Consider the following 8,148-nt stretch of genomic DNA (forward strand, 5'->3'; position numbering starts at 1 on the left):
TGTTAATTCACAAATTTTGTCCATTCGCACAACAGTAAGCATTTTTGGTGTCAGTGACTGATTAACTTTCTTTTTTTTTTTTTTGTCTGCAGCCTCCTTTTAATACACAAACGCAGAGAAAGTTTTCTTTGTCGAACTAAATCTGGAGATTCTTCTACAAGAGGACATTTCTTTAAAAAAAAAAAAAAAAGTAAATTCGGGAAGTAAAAGTTAGGTTTAAGACCACTTTAAGTCAGTTTTCCTCTATTTTTTCTATAAGAGAGAGTTCACACACACCTTTTTCAACTGACATACACCATAAAAATCTTAATAGTCAGCATCAAACAACCAAATCACAAGCAAAAAAATAAATTAAGAAAAAAAAAAATAGTGCATGTGTTTCTAACTACTGACGGTGGTCATGTCTCGTATAATGACCCCGGATCACAGGTTATAGGCTGCACACCTTTTTTTATTCATCGCCACATCACTGGATGCAAGCTGTGCTTTCTTACACCGGCTCTGAGGTGTTATGGGCTCCTGGTGGCCGGCGAATCGGAGTCAATTCATTCTTTAATTTGAGACATCAAACGGGGTCGCATGTAGCCACTTGACATCAAAAGGAAAGCTGGTGATTGGCGCATTACACTGTTAATGAAGACTGAGTGTAAAGCACCGACTATGATGAGTAATAAACATTTTAGTGGATTGAGCTGAAAAGATGTTTATTCTATGAACCAACACTCTGATTCCATGAAGAGGAAGAATAAAATAAAACAAACAAACAAACAAACAAAACAGTAAATCAACACATTGTCTGTAATAATAATAATAATAATAATAACAATAATAATAATAATAATAATAATAATAATAATGCGTGAACAGATTGCTCGAGGAAAAAGCTTAGGTCTACAAATAATTTGGTGATGTTAAATAAAGACTCTTAATCCACTGAAAACAAAACGATCATCCGGACAGACTGCACCTTCAAAAATCCATTTGATAATTTTGATGCAACCTGATGTTTCTTGTAAATAATGCGGATTAAAAGAAAACAAGGGAGTCCGAATTGAAATTCCATGAATCAATATATAAAAGTGTGTAGGGGACAACCCATAATCGCATTTCAACCCGACTTTGTACCAGCATCTGTTTTGTTAATCGTTTGCAAAACAACCACAGAGGCTGAATTATTAGTTAACGCACTTGATCTGAATATGGTGTAAGTCTTACTGTATTATTGACAGCGAGATGAAATCTCACCATCAGTTTAGTTTTGATAATGCGATCTCGGTTTCCAAGAACTCTCAACTTGTATAAACCTTTAATCTTCTTTTGAAGCAGATAGTTATCATTGTCTGGGAGGGATAATAGCAGCTGTAATTTCTTATATAGAGCTACCCATACGGATACGCCTTGTTTCTGTAAAACTCTGTCCTGAATCTGTGTGTGTTCCTCGCCGACATCCACCCAACCCGGATTATGGGGTTATTAATTACAGCGGCTTGCTGGTGCCATCCGACCGGAATGGTAATCACTACATAGCAGTCAATAGTAAGCTCACACTTCTCCACGCACACACACAAACACACAGATAACACGAGGGTGTGTGTGTGTGTGTGTGTGTGTGTGTGGGGTGGTGGTGGTGGGGTGGGGGTGGGGTGAGGGGTGGGGTGGGGGTGGGGGGGTGCAGACAGTGAAGTGAAGGGTGGTTAAAGATAAGTGGATGGTATCTGACATTTAGATACGCAGCAGCATAATAAACGTAAAGAAAACAGTGAAGTTTAAGAGACAAAAAAAAAATCACGTCCAGACGTCACACTGCAGAAAGAGAGGAGAAGAGAAGAGAAGAGAGAGAGAGAGAGAGAGAGAGACCGAGAGAGAGACAGAGAGAGAGAGAGAGACCGAGAGAGAGAGAGAGAGAGAGACCGAGAGAGAGACAGAGAGAGAGAGAGAGACCGAGAGAGAGAAAGAGAGAGACCGAGAGAGAGACCGAGAGAGAGAAAGAGAGAGACCGAGAGAGAGACAGAGAGAGAGAGAGAGAGAGAGAGAGAGAGAAGGAGAACTTGGCTGGGCCGTAGGTAAACGATAGAAGTGGGAGTATAAATCTGAGAGTCCAGCGAGGTGCCTGTCCGCTGGTGTCCGCTGAGCAGCGCTCCGGGTCCTGAGGGACACGTGTCTCATCCCCGGGACCAAGTGGCTCGGACGCCCCCCTCCCCGCCCTCACCCACTCCACCCACGCCAAGGACCGTGTCTGATTTAAGCTATTGCTCCCAACCAAAACGCACCCCGCACTAACTTTACACTTTCACACCGACCCGGGAAACTGGCGTAGTCATAAAAGCATTAAGAAGCCGCTCCCCTCTCTCCTAAAGAGAGTCTCAGTAAACAGTAAACTAACCCCTGCTTGACTTCCGTAGACACACAAACACACACACACACACACACACACACACACACACACACACAATAGGCCAGAATTCAACACCAAGAGAAGTGAAGCCACAGACAAATTATTTTGGTCATTCTTTTTTGTTGTTGCAATGAATCCTATTATTATTATTATATTATTATTATTATTATTATTATTATTATTATTATTATTATTATTATTATTTACATCTAGTTTAAATGAGTTTTTCTTAATTCTTGTTCAGGAATGCTGGGAGCGCGCTGGAGCCAATTTAATTTGTAGGTGCTGTAAAAAGAGGGCAATCATACACGAGTGACTTGAGGGCTGTTTTGTAGAGAGCTCTTTGACGGTAATTATGCAGATGACACAATTTCACATTCTCATAAGCAAACATACACGGCCTATCGCTCAACAGTAGTTTCTTATGCAATACACAGGGCTCCAGCGACACGTCGCAAATGATGAACCGAGGCTCTGCAAAACAGGCGAGATCAAAGGCTTCAAACGGAGGCACTTCAAATTACACATTTGGATCTTTTCCATAACGCCCCAGTAACAGGAAAAAAACCCCCAACACTTTGCTTATCACACATGGAATCAATTTTAAGGGAGCCATTGCTGATCAACACTGGTTAACTACAGTGACAAATGAGGATTTGAAGAGAAAATGCAATTGATAATAACCCCTGGACACTCGTGGTAGTTTTGAATGAGAGAAAGAGAGAGAGTAGAGATCTGAGATGACCTGTTTGACAAAACAGCTCTCATTTTGATAAGCAGTTCTTAAAAAGGGATTTGAGCCAGTGGTTTTTGGAGTTTGTTTAGACTCACCAGGATCGCCCATCTTTAGCTTCAGGAGCAGAAACTGCTGCTGTAATTATGATATATGACGTATGATATAGTGCAGTGGAGAGATTTACATCTTTCTCAATATGATCAAGAAAAGCTAGTGGTCAGCTGAAGCCAGATATATGAGCTACAGTATATTTGACATCTGTTGGATTGATGAAACTAAATGACAAAACATTTAGGAAAAAGTCTCAATGTAGGCTAATTCACAAAAGTGACTATTGCTACTATCCTATCTTGTTACAAAGCAATTATTCTCAGCTGTTGGGAATATACATAGCTGTTGTTGTTAATCAGAAATGTTCCTCAGTGGGTTTCTACTTCAATCTGTGGGTAACCTAAAAAACTAACTGTGCAACACATTCAATCTCCAAATATGCTCTTTCAAACTCATGTCCCATTAGGGTGAAATAAAGGGCCAATAAATCTTATAGTGTTTAAAGAACAGTGAAGCTTAATCCAATAAATGAATTAGTTCCTAAAATTAATTGTTCTTTGCAGCAGAAGCAAGTGTACTTTGAAAATACATTTAAAGTTTAATTTTTTTTTACTGTCGGCGTAATTTGAATAGTATGATTTTAATTACATTACACCAACCAATCATGCATATTAAACAGATAGCCTAACTTTGATTTGCATTAGTGGCAAAGTAAAGCATTTTGGAACCGTTCCTCCTGCTCACACCATTTGGAAACAAATTAATAGTCAATGGACTGCAACTTATTAAACTGGGTTATGACAGCGGATCAATGTGTGAATTAATGCATTACCTTGCAAATGTTTTACATGAACTTGTTAACTTCAGTGACTACTAAATTTAAATAGTCAGTCTTTCAGGCTAAGCAGATGGACTGAGTGAGAGATCCATTTTAGATTCAGGCCTTGAGCAGAGCTTTGAATAAACAACCATCAGCTTATAAATTTTGTACAATGTGCAGTTTGCATCGGCATTATTAACCTAAATACTGTATCTATAGGCCTATATTATCAATATGGAATGTTGACTATTATATGAACAATTCAGATTACACACTGACATATGCTCCTAAAAAGTGTATCCATAGTGGCTCTAGGTGCTTATACTGTCTGTCTATATAATGTTATCTAGGGAATGTCTGCACCATCACCCCAGTAAAATATAATATTGTTTAATAGATTGTGCGAATTTTACTCAATAGTAAGGTTGCTGCAGTATCTTATCTTTCACTTTCACTTTAATGTTCATGAACAATGTTATATAGGCCTACTGTATATACTTTATTTATTTACCTATGATACTCACATAACCCTCCAAAAATTACAACTGGGGTAGTTCATTTTGCATTGGGAGACTGGTGGAGAAGCGGTGAAATTAGAACGTCAAAATCACACACACACACACACACACACACACACACACACACACACACACACATACACACACATAAGTTTAAAATGATAGGTCAAAATAGCAAAGATGAAGTGCTTTCATATGAACATAAAATCATGCACTCTCATGTTATATTTGTAGTCCAATGTCAATTTAAACTGTACTTATATTTGCATATTATGTATGATAATATAACATATATATGTATAACATAATGCAAACCTGTGTAAAACATGTAAAATGTCATTAATGTATGTGCTACATTTTCCCTGTGACAGTCTAAACAGCACACATCATCCATAAACCACAACATTAAATCCAAGCGATAGCAGCTGAATTTGTTATAACTTATGTATCATTTATATTGTTACTATTGCTGTGAGGAATCATGGATCAAATGACTCTATAATAACACAGTGCTCACACTGTAGATATTTGCTATGCTTTGTGAGTGCTGCATTGAAGGTGAGTTTTTTTTTTTGTTTCCTCGCTGCCCACTCACTCTAACTCCATCTGCTGCAGTTTCCCCTGTATCAGTAACACAAGGCATTGATTTTACGGTAAAGTCACTTTGTAAAGGGAATGAGTAACTCTGGGCCCCACTATCACTGTATTACACGGGTATGGCCCACGTAACAAGATGAACATTGATTCAGCATTACGGATGATCGATAATGAAATAAGTAACTTCAGGGCCAAATTAAAATGCAAGCTGGCTTGATGCTGCCAGGCTCTGTGAGAGGTGACGACAGGAGAGAAGGAAGAAGAGGGAGGGAGAGGCGAAGGCAGAGAGGGAGAGGAAGAGAGGTAGATTACAAGCTGGTGGCCAAAGACAGCTCCCTGTATACAGTGATGATGATCATTTTAGGATGTTAATAATGGTCATAATGACTGTGGTGTTCTCAGAGTAGCTAATACTTTACTGACAAAAACAATAATAATACCTTTCATTATTATTTGGTTCATCCTGCATTATTATAGCACACTTCCCCAAATATATGCTGTATGTATAAAGCCACTCCTGCACAGTCATGCTCTGTGGATCTACACTCATGTAACCAGATCACTTCTAATACAAAATTTTCTACTTTAAAATCTTGAACCTTTTAAAATGTATCTTAAATAATATAACTGAGAATGGAGTTTACATAATGTGTCATTGAATACTAGTCTTGTTTTACATTTAAAGCTTAATCTAATGTAAATTGACCTGATCTGTGATGTGGCTGGCCTGTTTATTTCAAAGGAATAACTCACTTACTCACCACTTGGCATTGAGAGGAAATCATCGTCCCCTTGGCATCATAGTAAGCCATGGATGGTATGACATGGATTAATGATCTATTTTACCTCTGGAAAAAGGAACTGAAATGATGATATTTCTTTTTTTTGTTTGTTTATTTATCAGTGTCCATTGATTAGCAGTATAATCTGAGTTCCTAAAAAAAGCCCTTACAGCAGGTCAATCCAGCAATTCCCTTGATTCTTTCCCTGTTTATACTTCTACTGTGGGTTCTGCCTACTCAATGAGTTGTACAGCTAAACAGTTTCCCAGAGCATCCACACTGTTCTACTTTTCTACTTTCCCAGATTTGCACTTACAGTTCATGGAGCCAAACCGTCATCCATCCACTCACAAAGTACCACATCCTCAAGGGAACACCAACTATTTACCACCACTATCCAACAAAAGGCCTATCATAACCCAAGATCTGTTTCTCTCTTGAAATCATAACATGGTTTTTGTGTGTTATAGAGTGTCTTGATCCAGTGGCAGCTAGTCATGCCCTTTCATGGCCCCACAGCTCGACACTGTGGCCAGACAAATATCAGTTTCCCAGCACTTTTGGCCTACTGAGCCAGACAAAGCCTCAGTCTTTCCAGCTGTTGCTGCTGCTGGTTTGAGGCTGGGAGAAGAGGCAGCTGCACCAACATGGGTGAGCAGAGCCTCCTCATCTGTGTGGTGGCCTGGACTTTGCAGCGGGTGGAGGGTAAACAGTAGGTGGCACAGTGATGCATCCAAGCAGGGATTTAAAATGTGGACATCAGCCGCTATGCCACAGTGTCCATGCATAATTGAAGACTGATCATTGTAGAAGATGCTGAAGTGACTATTTGGTTGCATTACAAGTCTGGAACAGTTGACTGTAATCATTTTTAAACATGCTGCCATTGGACTGATGCCACCGGTCCCATACGTAAGCCATGATAAGAGATTAAAGTATTCAGGGTTCAGCAAGTATTACATTACTGTAGTTGCAGGAAGTGTTTTGACCATTCATTTGTAGCATATAAGTTATCTAAAGCTGCTTCCCATTTGGTTCCACTTACTAATATATAATTAAAAAAAATGTACAATTAGCGGTGTTGTTGAATGACTTGTCAGAGTAACACGCAACCATATTAATACCATTCCCAATCAGTCATTCTGTTATTCAGGAAATAACAAGATTGTTTAGAGGAGAAATAAATGGTCATACATGAGTTAACTGTCTATAAATCTATCTGTATCATGGTTTTACCCCAGTGAAAACTTTCAACTCATTTGTCTTGGTTTTATAATTAGCATTTCCTTATTAATTATTTATCAAGTGTAGCAGAATTTGTTCTTTTTAGGATTCAAATAAGATTCAGTCACTGTGGAAGAATTGCAATGTTGTGACAGATTTAGCTTCCTAACCAGTAAAGTCTCTCTGGTGAAGTTAAGCAATTATTGCAAAAAGAGAGAGCTGTCGGGACAGAGGGAAAAATGCTAAAAAAAAATTTAAAAAAAATTCTCAGAATCACTATGTTGTGACGATGGAGCAGCATGAACAATGGCATCATGAGAAAATACCTCGTGCCTTCTCACTGGCGTCTCTGTCACCTTGTATTTCACTATCTAGCACTCCGTTTTTAAGAGTGGCATCGGCCAGCTATGAGAGCAGATCCTCAGATGGTATGTTATGGAGGTCGGAGGGTGTGGACCTAGCTTTTATAATCAGCCCTATTGAGTGGTTCAGCATGCCAACGGACTGAGGTCAGAGGAGACTACAAGCAAACACTTAAACCTCAGCAGGGCAGCTTTGATAAGGATTTACCCACCTAAACCCTGCACTTATTAATGAAGATGGTGCCAAGCAGTGAGTGACACAGTGAATACCTGTGAGCACATTTATGTGTCTGTATCTTGACTGTGTGTGTGTGTGTGTGTGTGTGTACACCCACATGCTGGTGTTATCTTGGCACTTGAAACACATCATGTTTTTATTAGCCCATTATGCTTAAAACACCAGCTAATAGGCAAAGCGGGCCTTAATGACTCTGCAGATGATGGTGACAAACGGCCATGCTGACTATGCACAATACATACATGTTACCAGTGTAAACAAAGGCAAGTTGGCGAAGCTGTACCTGTTTAATCAAAAACATGAAAACAAAGCCTCAGAAACACTTCAGCAGATTGGGCTACTCAGCATTTTTTTAAGGTGCCGGTTTGTGCTGCAATGCCTCCTTTTTATTTGCATCCAACATTAGCTGTCTGTTGGTTTAGGAA

Source organism: Trachinotus anak, unplaced genomic scaffold (genome assembly GCF_046630095.1).
Source record: "Trachinotus anak isolate AG129_WGS33_773 ecotype Australia unplaced genomic scaffold, CSIRO_AGI_Tana_v1 ptg000011l, whole genome shotgun sequence".
Classification (NCBI taxonomy): domain Eukaryota; kingdom Metazoa; phylum Chordata; class Actinopteri; order Carangiformes; family Carangidae; genus Trachinotus; species Trachinotus anak.